The sequence below is a fragment of the Rhea americana genome, unplaced genomic scaffold (genome assembly GCF_003343005.1).
Source record: "Rhea americana isolate MKP2758 unplaced genomic scaffold, rheAme1 scaffold_74, whole genome shotgun sequence".
NCBI classification, from domain to species: Eukaryota; Metazoa; Chordata; class Aves; order Rheiformes; family Rheidae; genus Rhea; species Rhea americana.
In genome coordinates, this window is record NW_028186912.1 from 233,641 (window position 1) to 249,380 (window position 15,740).

The window sequence follows — 15,740 nt, forward strand, 5'->3', positions numbered from 1 at the left end:
CTGTTTTGTATAGCCTTTGGAATTTTATTTTAAATCCAAACCTGTTTGCCTTGTGGTGTTATCTTAGTGTTCAAGTTTTGATTCTAGCGGGTTTTGATAAYTGTTCTAGGAAAGTGCCTGTTTCTGTTTATGGTGTTTTCATATTTAGAACTGAAAGTAAGAAAAGCCATAAGGAAAATTATAGCAATACTTCTTCCATATGGAAGAATTCTAGTCTTTGCTGATGTGTTCCTGGTATAGTTATTTCAGTAACACTTGTTCAGTGTATCATGGAGTAAAACTAAAGACATCTGGATTGGAAGCATAGATTATCACTTGATTAAGAAGACAAATTTATTTTTTGTTTATAAAACATTGGCTCTTTCAAACAGTTACAGTACGCTCTGCTTTTAACAATGGTTATCTATATCATCAGTTACACATACATTTCAAGAAGAGTCAGGCAATCAGGAGAATCCAGTGTTTGTCTAACCTAATTGGATTTGTTTTGAATTAATTGACATTTTAGACTGCTAGAAGTGGAATTTAATATAATTGAAATGCAAGGAAATTGGACCTAGATCAGGCAGATCACAAGACAGAATTCATTTTTTCCAGTCTTCTCACTTTACTTCACGCAACTATTCTCTACAGGCATAAAACATTGTATGCATTAAAGACTTGATTTCCAGAAAACAAATGTTGAAACCATTAAGTATTTGAAGGGAAAAAAAACATAAAATTTATTCAGCTTTTCAATATTATATTCATAGCTTTTTCAGATTGTGTTTCAAATTGGACATTAAAAATTAGGTTGAAAAGAAACACCAGAGGATCTCCAGTTTGGTGTCTTGTGGAGAGAGTGGTGTTGTGTGAGATCCCTCTGCAAGTTATTTGCACAGCTTTCAAGTCCTTTGTAACTGAGAGTGTTGGTGTGCATTGGCAGTTAGAATATGGGTATGAAGTTGATTCATATTACCTAAAATAATAACTGTGGGAACTAGGTCTACACTCTTGCTTGAGATGATTTTTGTTGTTAATCCCAGACTCCTTTATGTCCTAAATCTAGGTCTTTCTAGTTTTCCTTTGTTTGTATAATGAAAGTATAATGAAAATGTGTCTTCCCTTCTCTGTCTTAGTTGTTGTACACCTTACCTTCTGCTGCTTACTTCATGCCAAGGATAGTTTTTTTTTTTCTTTTTTTTTCCCTTCCCCTTTTTTCCCAGTTGTCTTCTGGCATACTTTTTAAACTCTTTTTTTTTATCCCTTCAAAGTATACCTTCTTGGGGAAGCTGTGCCCCTGCTACCAGCCTCAGGGCACCCTAGTAGAACCTGCAGACCCTCCTCTTGCTTGGTATGACAAAAGAGGCAAATTTCCCTATCAGATTAGGAACTCTCTTCAAGATAGCTCTATCCATATAGTGGAATTAAGAATCAGTAAGATCAATTTAAGGATTTAAATGAAGACTGCAACAGAGAATCTAGAGAAGCTTAAATAATATCCTCAGTTTTAATGAACAGAGTCTGTGCGTCTCCCCAGCATAGTAGTTACAGACTCAGAATCATAAAAATTATCTCTGTTTTGTTATTGGTAACTGTATTCTTGAAAAGTTGTAGAGGAAAGAGATGAGGACCCTACATTTGCAGAATGCAATTTTACAAAATTCATTGCTATTCTCTGTCTAGTTTTGGCCAAAGTTCACAGTTGGATGTTTACCTCCCACTGCTGCAAAATTCATAAATACAATGATTTGCTCTTGCTATACCTGCCAGGAAGCCTGCAACAAACATAGTCATCCGGTTGATTCCTCCACCATTAAATACCATACATCAAAATTAAAGGCCTCTTTTTAGTGGATGCTCTTTGAAATCATAAAATCATAGAATCAGTAAGGTTGGAAGGGACCTCTGGAGATCATCTAGTCCAACCTCCCTGCTCAGCAGGGTCACCTAGAGCATGGTAGACAGGGTTGCATCCAGGCGGGCCTTGAAGATCTCCAGAGAAGGAGACTCCACAACCTCTCTGGGCAACCTATGCYAGTGCYCYGTCACTCTCACAGTGAAAAAATTCCCCCTCATGTTCAGGCAGAACTTCCTGTGGTTCAGTTTGTGCCCGTTGCCTCTTGTCCTGTCACACGGGACAACTGAAGAGTTTGTTCCCATCCTCTTGACACCCTCCCTTCAGGTACTTATGGACATTGATAAGATCCCCCCTCAGTCTTCTCTTCTSCAGGCTGAAGAGGCCCAGCTCTTGCAACTGTTCCTCATAGAGCGGATACTCCAGCCCTCTGATCATCCTTGTAGCCCTACGCTGGGCTCTCTCCAGCAGCTCCATGTCTCTCTTGTACTGGGAAGCCCAGAACTGGATGCAGTAGTTGAGATGAAGCCTCCCCAGGGCTGAGTAGAAGGGCAGGATCACCTCCCTCGACCTGCTAGCAACAGTCTTCCCAATGCAGCCAGGATACCCTTGGCCTTCTTGGCCACAAGGGCACATTGCTGGCTCATGGTCAATCTGTCATCCACCAGCACTCCCAGGTCCTTCTCTGCAGAGCTGCTCTCCAGCAGGTCAGCCCCCAGCTTGTACTGGTGCATGGGGTTATTTTTCCCTAGATGTAAGACTCTGCACTTGCCCTTGTTGATGTTCTAGAACATGATTAATCTTTACTCTCATGGTAGATTTCTTTTTAATAAACTCTATAATGTTTCTTCCTATTTGTGAATGTTATGGCCTAACTAGGCTTCCCTTGAAAACATGCCAGTTAGCAAATGGAACTACAACACATTTTAAAAAGATACCGTAAAATGTGTGTAAGAACTCGAGGTCCTAATGGACTTAGTGGCCTAATGGAAATATTTGGCCAAGAATGAAGTAACCTGGTCATTAGCAAGTCTGACTCCATCAGTATAMCATGTAAATCAACATCTCTGGTGTCTTTTTGTGTTTTGTATAGATAGGCAAGCTATTCATATGGGTAAATAAGAAAAAGACTAGACAGTTCAAAGGTATGTAGTGTTACATTTGTATATCAGGTAGTAGCTTGAAAATTATTCACTGGTGCAATAGAAAACAGAATTTGGTTTTATAGAACAGCTTTTATACTTCACATACAAGTGCTTTTATAATGAATGAAATGGTTGGTTAGGATGAAGCTACTGTCTGTTAAGTGAAGCAAATAAGAAAGGTGCCACAATATCTCAGGTATCCATGCACTTTTGTCCACTTGAAATCGAAAAGAATGAGACATAGGATTTATTCTTCCTTTTGGAAAATATAAGACAACATAACTATAACTTTTCTGAAGAAGACTCTGATTTAAAATAACCAGAGGACATCATAAGCCTTGAAGTAATACAAATTTAGCTCAGCATTATTAACATTGACTTAGGGTCCAAGTCTTGCTTCAAATATAGATCTGAGGCTTGAGGTGAGAAGTAGGGATTTGCTGTGTAGCATGTGTTATAGTTGTTGCAACATATTACAAATAACATGGATGGAAACTTGCCAACATTACAGCAAAAGAGCCTGACTTGATTTCAGTTCAATGTTAAAACTAATATCCTCTGTTTTATTTAACTTTCAWTTTTTTTAAATCCTTTAAAAATATAGTTTGTCATTTTGACTGTGTAATTTTCTTGTTCCTTACCATTCTTTCTTTCAGTATGTATGTTAATTCTTAAACATGGATTAGCGCTGTAGTCTCTGTTAATTGCCGTAAGAGGGCTTTGAAAGGTAAAATATGTAGAATTTCTCTCTCCAAACCATGGTTTACATTGTTAAGAGGAAATCGCATAAATCCTGTCCATAATGGAGCATGTGACAGGGACAGTCTTCACTCCAAAAGTTGGTTGTTTTATCATATTAGGATTATGATTGATAAGAGCACAAATTGTCTTGGACATAATTATTAATGTTTATACAATCCCTTCCCCTCCCTCCCCCTCCCACACACTCACACCTAGATATCTAGATATTTTTTGAAACTTTATATTATTTTCTTCCTAATAAAGACTTTTCAATCTCTTTCAGTCCAGCACATTGCAGCTCTTGTCTGATAAAATACYGTTTTTTTTGTTTTTGCTTGTTTCCAGTTACATGTTTTGGTAGAAACTGGGGAGATTTGAATTATAGGATGCCCTACAGTGCCYTTTACTGGTTCCTTAAGGACTGTTTTTATCATTTTCCTAGTGCCTTTTTTCTTTAATAAACTTCTGCTTTTTCTCTTTTACTGGTAAGAGACTTCAGAGAGACTTTTGATTCCAGATCGTTTGAGCTAACAGAAGGAGAGATTGGTAATAGCAATTAGTATCTGATCTTGTTAGAAGAGCTAATTTTGAATGTATGCTATTAGGCACAATTTWTAGTAAACCTGCTCAGTTATAGATTTGAAGAGGTGCTTTAATGAGTCCTATCAGGAAGTTCTAAAAGGCTCAGTGCATTGTTAGCAAGGAAAGTGCCCAAGCATCTACTGCTTCCTAAAGAGGAAATACACACATGTGTCTTAGCTGAAAACACCTTCAATCAAGCAAGTTATTTGAGTTTGTAAACTTCCAAATATTACTTTTCTGTCCTGATCATTCAAGCTTACTGTAACAGCAAAATGTGCAGTTGATCACTGTATCTGCATTGATCCGAATGATTGCGTGTCAATTGGAAGTAAGCAAAGGTGCATGTATTTGGTGTTTCATATTCCAGTGTTGGCTTTCAGTCTCTTTTACACACTTTTCCCATTTAAAGTGTGCATAATAAGAGTAAATATTTTTAGGAATAAAAGAATGTCATCTCTACAGTAGTGTTGTGTATTACACAGGACATCTGAATTCATACCTTAAGATACAGATAAGAGTAATGAAAGATCTAGACTATTTTTATAAAAATATATTATAAAAAGCAGGTGTTCACAGAGGTGTTACCTTTTGATGAAAGTTAATTTCAGAACGAAAACTAAGATGATACAGACAGTCAGGAGATAGGTAACTTTTTTTCCATGTTTTTGAATCCTGTGGAAATCTTAAATGTTTTGTAGCAAATGCTAGCTTGTTTTGCTTTCCTCCTAGCATAAAAAATCCCTTCTCTCTGCTTTTTCCTTGAAAAATCCAACTTTCCAAAATCAGATCCCTGAATACATAATGACCTTGTGCCAGAGATGATCACTGTTTTTCTGCTATGTATTTATAATTCCAACGTAAGTGAAATCTTGATTTTTTTTTCCTGTTTCAAGCAAATGCTGATACTTAAAGTAAAATTCGTTTGTAAATGAAATTGAGAAATGAATTTTGTCCAGGGCTACAGACTAGCCCTATTTGTTTACTGCTTTGATTGAAGCAAGCCAATAGTTATCCTGGCAAATTTTTTCTCAGACCAAGGAGTAATGATGAATACTAAAAACAGTTAATTTTAATGGTAATGGTATTTAATAATTCTGCACAGCTGTCAAAATGTTCTATTGTACTGTGATTGCTCTTAAGCTGTGCTAGTTTATATCCTCAGTAATAGTGTTTAAGAAACCATTAAACTATAGATCAGATTCTTTTACACCAGAGTTCTGGTTCAGTGCTCTGGCACAGGGAGCAGTCCAAAGTTTTCTCAATTATGTCTTATTTAACTTGCTTACTGAAAGCATATGGAAAGTTTGTCAGGTAATTCACATGTTTTTTTAGGTTAAAATTTTTGTCTGTATTTCTCTGGTAATTACTGATGCTGAATGGGAGTGTAGACCTGACACAGCAGGGTCTGTAACTACTGAGACCTGTTTAATTACTGAGGCTGCTTACAATGAAAGCAGTCGCCTGAAACTGTCCACCCTAGGATAGCGTCTACCAGTAAAGCTGTACTGGAAAGGAAAAAAAAAATTGAATAGGATGAAAAAGTGCATTGTGTGCAGAGCTGTTGTAGATCTAGGTTTGTATCTACATTTGTAGCTATTTTGTATAGAATTTTGTATGCATCAAAATGTATGGCATTTTTTCCATAAGATCAATTTTACTCTTTTTTTTTCCAACTTCAGAAAAGTCAGAATAGTAAACAGTTCCAGTGAATCACAAAAACTAGCAAATTGATTTAGCTACACACAACTCAGTAAAAGCCTGGTACCCTAATGCAGTAGAAGTAATGTGTTTCTTTGATGGAAAATAAAAGCCCTATGCTGTGTGTTAAGGACAATAAAAATTACATGAGCAAAATCATATAGGAGAAAGTATATTTTTCTGCTTATTGTGCCTCCAGCAGAAAGGTTTTCCGTAGTTCTTCTGTCGCACAAAAAAATCTGTATTAAGCACTGAAATTATAATACTGCATAAGTACTATAGAGACATTTTTTATGTGGCTTTCCTACTTTCCTACTGCTTATATTGAGCCATCTATTTAAACTGAGAGTATACAACCGAACAGATGTTTTTTCATCAACTCATCTCAGCCAACTTTGGTCCATTTCATTGAAAATGTATGTTTCCTGTTAGCCGTCAGGGGGCTTAACATTTCTGCCACATTTGTAGAACAATTGGAAAATAGAGCAACAAATGGATCTTTCAAATGCAGTGTGGGGAAGAACTTGAGTTCAAATTAAGGGCAAAGTTATTCTCTAATTCATGCTGTGAGTAGCTTATCCACAATGTAGATTTCTGCATGTATTCTGTACTTTTTTTTATGAAACCTCAATGGGAGTTCCGTACTTGGAACATGTACAGAATAAGCATTATTCATGCTGTGGAGATCAGAGGGGAGAAACTTTCCCCAAATGTGATCCTTTACCACTATTATCGACAGTGCTCTCTTTAACTGTGAGTCACAATCATGAGCTTAAATCACACAAAGGAAAGGCTCTGAAGTCCTGTTCTGTGACCTAGACTTTCAGCAAGAATGTTGGAGGTCAAAAATGAGATGCATTTACAAAGCTGTGCATTGAAACTGTCTAGTGCATGCTCATATTGTGTCTGGCGCTAGTCAGTGCTATTTAATTCTCTTTCATAAATGCTTAATTCACCCACAAAATTAAGAAGATTAAAAAACCTGAACTGCATACTTATGTTGTTGATACTGGCAGTTATTTGTAGTGTTTCGTCCAAACTTTGTGTACAAGAATCCTGCATGTAGACTTGACTCATGCTTATATCCATCACCTCATTTTAAAATAAATACATATTAAATGATTTTTACTGGTATCATGTCTGTTAAATAGATTTTTTTTTTTTAAGTTTTGTATCATTGTTGCTTGTAGTCCTCCTTTGCTTTTTGTTACCATGAAATTGAGGAGGCACTCAATAGTTCAACGGTATAAAAAGCAAAATCATAGAAAGCACAACATTTTGCACTGTAGAAAAGAGGTGTCAGCTTCCCTTGTAGCCTCCTGCAGTTTTGATTTCTTTAGAATATAGTCTTCCCTTCAGAAACAGAGTAAAGCAAGAAAGATGTGGGGATAAAAATTTTTTTTTGGGGGGGGAGGGGTGTTTGTTTTCCCTCTCCCTTGCCCTCACCTAGGACTTTCTTTTTCCCATCCTATATCTTTGTCTAAGGCTGTTGCCTGCATGTTGCTTGTGGTTTCTTTCTTTCCTTTCCTTTTGTGTTTTTTTTTGTTTTTGTTTTTGTTTTTGTTTTTTTTTAAGTTGAGAATCTCTGAAATTTGCTTTATGGAAATACTGTAGATAAAGTGAGTCGCTCCATTGGCATACTATGTTTTCAGGAATACTGAGACACTGACATTACTAAACTTGCTTCTTAAACTTTGTAAGTTACATATGAAATAATTTCACAGTTACTTGTAATGTACTTCCCAGTCCTGCTTCAGTGTGCATGGACCCTCCGTATGGATCTGATTAGATACAAGAACATGCTTGCTTTTAAAGCCCCAGTCCTGTAAAGGAATGCTGGATATAAACCAAATGTTTACAGAATTAAACTCTTGGTGAGTTGAATATGCCATCTGATTCCTGCTCCTTTTCTGAAAGGATACTAGTAGAATATTTAACTGCAAAAGCTGGGCTCTTCCTTAATATATAGTTATGTAATTGGTCTACATAGGATTTTATTCTTTGTTTCTTAGGTCATTTTATTTTGTTTTAACTGATGTAGTGTTACTAATTACCTGATATTAGCAGTAATAAAACCTGAAAGGTTTTAAATCTTGTTCTAACATGAATCTAAAGTGGAAAACAGTTTTTTAGAGGCAGGGACAAGAAAAGGAGGAGGCTTACTACCAGTGCTACAAGGAAGAAAGCTGACCTGCTTCTGCTGTGTGATCCAGGTATCTGGGCTGTGGCCCTGTTTCAGTTGTCCCCCCTTGGCAGCAGCAGTAATTCAATTCTCTGTGCTGACTGTAGCAGGTAGAAGGAGATGTCCTGAGGTTTTGGCAGTTGGTTTTTGTTCATTTCAGTGAAGGGGAAATGTAATTGCTAGATGTATTCAGGGGAAGGAGGAAAAGTGGACCTAACCCTCAAGGCCCTAGTTGGATGATGCCTTCCTGTAAGATCTGTTTTGCAGAATGTCCTTGGATTTCAATATAAAAATACTAGTATTCTTTTTAGTGATATGAGCTGTATATGGCCCAATTATTCCTGAAAGGAACATTGACAAACTTATGTCATCACGCAGAAGGGGAGAATCTGTAATAGCTTAGCAGGATAACAAAATGCCTTTAGCTCACTTTTGTCTCTTGAGGCCCATGTAAATATTTAGCCAAGATAGAGTCAAGGTCATCACTAAAAACTGTTATGCTTCTCTCACTAGAAGCAATTGGCTATGTTGATGGTAACTTGTGTAAAATTTTCATGTTACTGCTAAGGGAAGTATTTGAGTTTTTTTGGTTTCCAACTGTACGTATTCTATGAGTGCTGTGCAGTATAAAAGATAGGATTTGCTAAAAGCCTTTTGAAAATTAAAATCAGTCTAGGAGGCCATTAATTGATGGCCTCCTCTCCTTAATGTGAGACAGAGAAAAAAAATGGTCATAGCACATTGTGGTTGATTGTGCCCTTTCTTACATATCGCATTTCCAGTTTAGTTTTAAAAGTTCCTTTAATCCACAACAACTAAGCAGTACTAGAAGTAGCAACTATAGAAAGAGAACATTTTCTACAGGTATATTGTTATCTTTATTGGGATACACTGCATGGTCTTTCTGAGACAGAGTAATCAAAACCCATTAGGTGGAAAAGGCTTCAAACTGACAACTTCTTGTAACTCAGAACATTAACTGAACAGTCATAAAATACATAAAATTGTTAAAAGGAATATAGTCACTAGTATTCAAAGTTGAATTGCATTTGATTTTTAGTGCCATGTTAAAAGATTGAATAGAACAAATCAAACTCAGTATTATGAAACAAATACAGAATTATCAAATGAGAAAAAGTAGTAACATCTTTAGACATCAATTTCAGAGATTCATTTTATTTTGGATCAGTGAGACAAAAATGGTTGGAAAGATGTCCTCAGTCCATCATTCCCCATAATTCCTCCTCTGTAATATGAATTGTGCTACTTAGCTAACAGTAGCAATATAGTAGGGTCATTTTAAATGCTGTGAGATTCAGGATTAGAAGTACTTTTCTCTTGTCATTTACAATTTATTCTAAAGTCTCCTTCGACTTTTCTTAGTTTGCTAATGTGATACTCTCAAACTAAGTGAACAAAGTAAGGATTCTTACTCTCTTTCTCCTTTCTTCTTCTTCTTCTTTTTTTTTTTTCTTTACAAAGTTCTTTGTGGTTGGTATGTTCAGGCCTTTCTCAAAGGCCCAGAATGCGGTAGCATAACAAGAAAAGGAAAAAGGTCCCCAAAAGCGTGAGTTTGTTTTTAAGTTTTCATCATCTTAAAGCCCATTTTATTTTATTTTGTAGAACCTTGCTGGTTTTGGTTACTCTGATCCTTGACTGTTTCCATACCTCTTTGCTTTGGAGCAGGGCTATGCCTGGAGTATTTGTTGAGCTCAGTTTTTGCACAGTGGAAAAGCATCAGTAATTTGAGGAGAGGGAAGGAATTTGCTTTTTCCCTATTTTGCTAGGACCTGTTGGGTGCTGGAGTGCCTGTGGATATCTGTCGGTTTCCTTGCTTGCCTATCTTAAGTACCCAAATGTTAAAGTATCTTTCACTTTCTGTGGGGGACTGTCTCCTAGCATAACGCTACAAGTGGTGGAAAAAGCTTGGAGAAGCTCCAGGCTGAAAAAACTTTCTCTTTTTTTCCTTACTCATACTTCATTGCACACCTTTAGGTATTTCTTCCTTGTCGTGTAGATTTTTTTAGACTACTGTCATGAATTTACAATGAATTTACAAAAATATCAGGTACTATTAAATCACCAGATACTATTAAAGGTACTAAATTTTAAGATGTTACCAAATATGCACCATTTTCCTATCAGCTAGTTTTTTAATAAAAGATTAGCCAAGGAGATAGGTACAGCATCACTTTTGTACATTGCCCTTATTCTCTAAGAACCTACATTTCTCCAATGAATGTGCAAGTGAAGGCTACTGTCGGAAGAAAAACAAGAATTCTTCCAAATAGAAGCTCAATATGGTTGTCATTTATATTCTTCTCTCACTTTTTATCATTTTGTATTATTCTTATGCACAGTTGATAATAGACCTGTATTTATGAAAGATTTTGCTTTAACATGAGTTAAAGAAATAAGATTTTTCACTGGCTTAATTCACATGAGAGCAAAACCAACAGACTCTTTAGAATATAGATGTGCTAAATGCCTAGTAATTCATACTTTTTACAAGTTCTGAGTTAAAAAGAAAAAAAAAAGCTCCACCCTAACATGCAGGAATGTTAGTTACTCCAAATTACAAGTATTTAATAGGAAGATATTGCATCTGTTAGACAGATGTTGACTTTAAAATGGAAAAAATTATATATATCCTAGTTCTGTGGGTTTTTTTCTTCCTCTGGGTTTTCTTGATCATCTATATTTCTAAGAAAAATTAGGAGAGAGTTAAGCTTTTCATGCCCTGAATTACGAATCACTTTCTCTGGGGGCTACAAAAAGAATCCCCCTGTGATCAGTGTAAGGATTTGTACTTTTCTTTGAAGCACTTGTAGCTGCTTCAATGTGCTTCTGGAAAGAAGTTTCTAAGAAGTTTCTGTATTAAGTGGTTTCATCTTTATGACAATTTAGCTTAGCTACTTTTCAAGACAGATGAGAAGTTTTATTTCTGATCACTGATTAGTGTRTGTGATATGCAAAATACAGGGAAACTGTGACTTTTGTCCTGAGAAAATGTGTGGTCTGTCTTCTGAAATAGAAAGATGCAAGATAAATAAGATGATTTATCTGGCAAGATAGGATAAGATTTTTTTTTTTTTTAATTTTCAAATCTCCATTGCCTTCTGTATCTGGCAGTGCCTAGAAGAATTAGTTTTTTTTTGATAATTCAGGACAGTAGCTTTGCAAAATGGGAACACTGTTGTATGCATGAGAATCAATGCATATGTGAAATGCAGACTAGGTTGTGGAGGAAAAGATGAGAAAAGGTAGGATTATTTTTGTAATTCCTTTGACTGAAGATTGATGAAAGAAATCAAGTTGGATAAACAAGAAAAGGGACTCAATTATAGTAGGAGATTTTGAGGGATGTGAAAAAATAAATAGGTTACTTCTTTAAAACGTTGCTAGTAAGCTGGAGGATGCAAGATTTAGAAAATGCCCGAATGTGTAGGCTCAAGCAGCAGGAGCTAAAGATGTCACCCGTGATATTGATCTAGATTTTTGACAGGATGTTGCCACAGTAAATAGCAGCCATGAATAGCAGGTGCAGAGAGGATGTTGTAGCATAGATAAGGAAGTCAGCTTGGACCATGATAAAAAAAAGTTTCACACCAGGAAACAAGATTTATTGGACTGAGGTATAGGATTTAGAGATGAGGCTCAAAAATAGAATATTAGCCTTCCCAGCTGTTTCATAGAGGTAGAGACTGAAATGGCACATGTGTCTGACGTTACTGGGGGATGGCAGGAACCCCCACCCACCAAGAGAACCTTTGAATGTCAATCCCCATGGAAAATGGTAATTGCAATTATGGCTGCAAATGATACAAAGTCATGTCTTTCTCCTTGAGTATATGACATATTACTTTGAATAGATGTGCCACAAGGCTTTATTTCTGTGCTTCAGTTTTTCAAAAGAATTTAATAGTTACACTCTACTGACCACAAAGAATATGCTTTAACTAGTAAATGTAGTCTACTGCTTGCTAACAGTTACCGTTGGTTGGGAAGTTAAAGCTAGTGGAAAGTATGTAAATGAAGAAAATAAAAATGCATGCCTCAGGAAAAGAATAGTGTAGACAGTGATGCACTCCTGACTGTTCATGTGTGGGACTAAAAGGTTAGGACTCTTTCTGCCTGCAGGTGCCCATCACTGTCACCGCTGAGGACTCTCAGCTGCATTCAGAGACTGCATAGTGCTTCATTTGATTTTCTCGAAGACACCTTGGGTAGCTTGAACATTTTCAGTAATTAAGGTGGTTGGGTGGGTTTTTTTGTTTGTTTCTTTTTTGTTCTTTTTTAATCCAGATAATTTTGACAGAATAAGAGAAAGCATACATGCAGTCATTTCAGTCTGTTTTAGGGGCTGTTGACCCTTCTGGGATAGGTGAGGTTTTAACTAGCTTAACTCTTTAAATTGTTTTAGCAATAGCCAGAGGAGCACCTCTTGTTGCAGCCTAAGGCAAATAAGGAGGGAGGCATTTGGAAAAAATAGACCCAAAGACCTTGGCTAATTTAATGGGTCACTGAACCCATAATACTGAGAGAGAGTTAAAAATGAATTTGAAGTATTAGTGACTCCTTTGCCAAATTAGGAGTGGAGGGAAGATGGGAGTTCTGGACCTGTATTATGGGTCAGATAGAGGCTATTCAGAAGAGCAGAACTCCTTATGAGGAAGACAAAACCATGACTGCAATCCTGCTGCTCAGAGGAGGCTACAAATTGCATTTTTGTAGCTGGAGACAAATGTGCGCTCTCGCTCCAGCTATGCCCGCTAAAGGGCTAGCCAGCTGTTTACCTTCTTTCTCCACACGGGATGCCACCTTTCTCTCTCCATTACCCTTGCTTAAGATAAACCTGCTCGTTTCATTCAAACAATAGATCTTTGCTAATGCAGATTTGGACTGAGGCTGACTAAGGAGTGATCATGTGAATAGGTTGGTTAATAAATATGAAAGAGATGATAAATTCTTACAGGTGATGGTATCGAGGATGGTGAGCAGCAGCAGGTAGACTTGGAGTCATTGCAAACTCCTTTTGCAAGCCTGACTCGAATCGTAAAGTGGACAAGCTTTATGGTTCTAGTATCACTAGATTAGATATGGAATTTCTGCACAGAAAAGAAGGCAAGAACTCTTCTGAAAATGAAAGGATTAGATTATTTCTAAAGTATAGGTGTACTGGGAAATACTTGGTTGTCTAGGGGGCTAAAGCTCTGTAAACGGTGAAATACTATCTGTGAGCAGAGGATTCTGTCAGTGCTTTGTGGTTTCTTCTACTTCTCTCCCAGAATCAGAAACATAATAGGAAGCCAGTTAACCTCTAAAGGATGGAATTTCAAGACTAAACTTTCTAAGGAATGATCATTACTTACGCTAGTTGAAAAACTCTCAAAACTCCAAAAGCTTACCAACAGCAAAATATGCAATCTGACTGTTCCTTTGAAGTCTATGGTTGTTTCTGTTGTACATACAAACAGTTCCCTTTAGAAACTGAGAACTGAATGTGCAAATTTGAGGACTGAATGTGGTCTGTAATGCCAGATAGTTGCTAGAGGAGATATTTCACAACTTGAGGATTCAGGAAATGTGATCAAAAGTGGCAGAAATTTCAAGGATGATGATGTTGGAGAAAGGTTGGATCTTGCCAAGAGGAAATTGCCAGTGACCTTACTGAACTACCACAGAGTCTTGCAGGCATATTACAGAGATTGAGACAAAGGGAGCAATTAGAACATAGCAGTTTTTAGCATATAGATGAAAAAAATCTACAAATTCAGCATGAAAGCATTTTTTGTTCGATTAAAAATGTTGAGTTTAAGTGCTCCTTCTTATCGTTCACTTAAATGTAGCACTGGTGTGACAAAGAAGGGCAGAAGAATGTTACGTTCTGTCAATTTTAGCCAACTTAACATCCTTTCCTGTTGTATTTGGCTGTATGTTATTCTAGCCATTATTACCTGTCATCCAGCAAAGATGTTAAAGAAATAAGTGAACAAGTAGAAAATGACTTGGAAGTATTCATTTGGCAAATACATACTCTGCCATTTCCTCATCTTGAAAACATAATCCATTGCTGACAAACTCAGATTTATGAAAACTGATGAAAAATGCTGTTTATGTCATTAAAGGAGAATAAAATCATTTGTATAAACTTCCATTTCACTTAATTATATGCACTTCTGTGCCATGTTAGCTTATCAAGTATCTTCCCCCCCTCCCCATCTTGACTTTTGGATATTGCCTTTAGTAAAAGCTGAGATAGCTGTTTGGAGACACCTGGACATTGCTGAATACACCTATGCAAGATTAATGTCTTTTTCACCTAATTKATAACTACTGAATAAGCTTACCTGGTTCATTTCAATATTATCTCTAGGAAAATGAAATAGCTCTGGGAGACGGAATTGTTGCAATAGATCACAAAGTAATTAACCTTTTTTTTTCCTGAAATTTAAAACTAGTACGATGCATATTATTCTTTTCTTTATGCTTCTATTCTTATATTTGGTTTAGAAAATTGTCAGACAAAATTTCAACTGATATTGTAGTTTCTGTGTTTGGCTTGAGAGTTACCTTAGAAAGAGATATACTTGTTAAGGTGATTGCTGTTCCTCTTTTAAATGTTTGATGTGGTAGGTAATAACTAAAGAATTTGGTTTCATTTTAATGTCTTTATGCCAACAGATGTGTTTCTTTTTGCTAATGAATTGAGTCAAGATATTCCAGATATAGCTGAGGCCCCAAGTGATTAAAAACTCGAATCATTCCTCTCAAAGAAAAATGATGTAAAAAACAGATGTAAATCTCTCCAGTTGCCTGAATCAAGTTATAGTTTACACTGTGTAAAGTCAATGCATGTGCCTACACTAATTTTAACAAGAAAAAAAAAAAGACATCTGGCCCACAATGGATGAAATATAAAAACTGTAGACATGCAGGAGGAGTTGCTCTATTGCTAGATGGGCAAAGAACAGCTGAAATGTTCCTAACGCTGAATTATGGCCATGACACTCCCATCATTAGGTCTGAACTTCTTAATTCCCTATTTTTATTGTTACTGTTCCTAGGCTGGTTGGAGAATTTCGACACTAGCCAGTTTTCATTGGCTGCATAGATTGTTATTGGAATGGCTGACAGCTGTCTGCCAGGCTGTCTGCACAGCCTTCCTGTGCTCTCTGCAGTTCAGCTTCGCAGTGCTATTGTTCACATGGAGCTTTTTTCTTAAAATCTTTCCCAGCTGTATCCTGATATGCTAAACCACTTAAATTAGCTCCAGATTGCTGTGTTTATTTTCTGTAAGATAAGTGACAAAATACAATCATAGCTGTAAACTGCAAGAAAAGAGGTTACAAGATATTATGAGGGAAGATGCAGATTCTGGATGCAACCATGAGGCTTTAATGCATGTAGATTAGATCACTTGTCTGTGCTGTTTGCGTGCAGTTCTAAGTTTTGGCAGCCTCATACCCCTGGAAGTGATTTTTTTTTTCTTTAAGTGTTAGGTTGAAGTAGTCTTTTCTTTTCCTCCCTCCTGTCCTCCCTTCCCCCTTCTCCC

General features: G+C 36.7%; 1 protein-coding gene across 1 annotated transcript in view; it reads left to right on the top strand.

Moving 5' to 3' along the window:
* The window catches only part of ARSB (arylsulfatase B), a gene marked incomplete at its 5' end in the record, with an annotated part of 65,943 nt that overhangs the window by 7,719 nt on the left and 42,484 nt on the right, over positions 1–15,740 (top strand). The window lies entirely within an intron of this gene.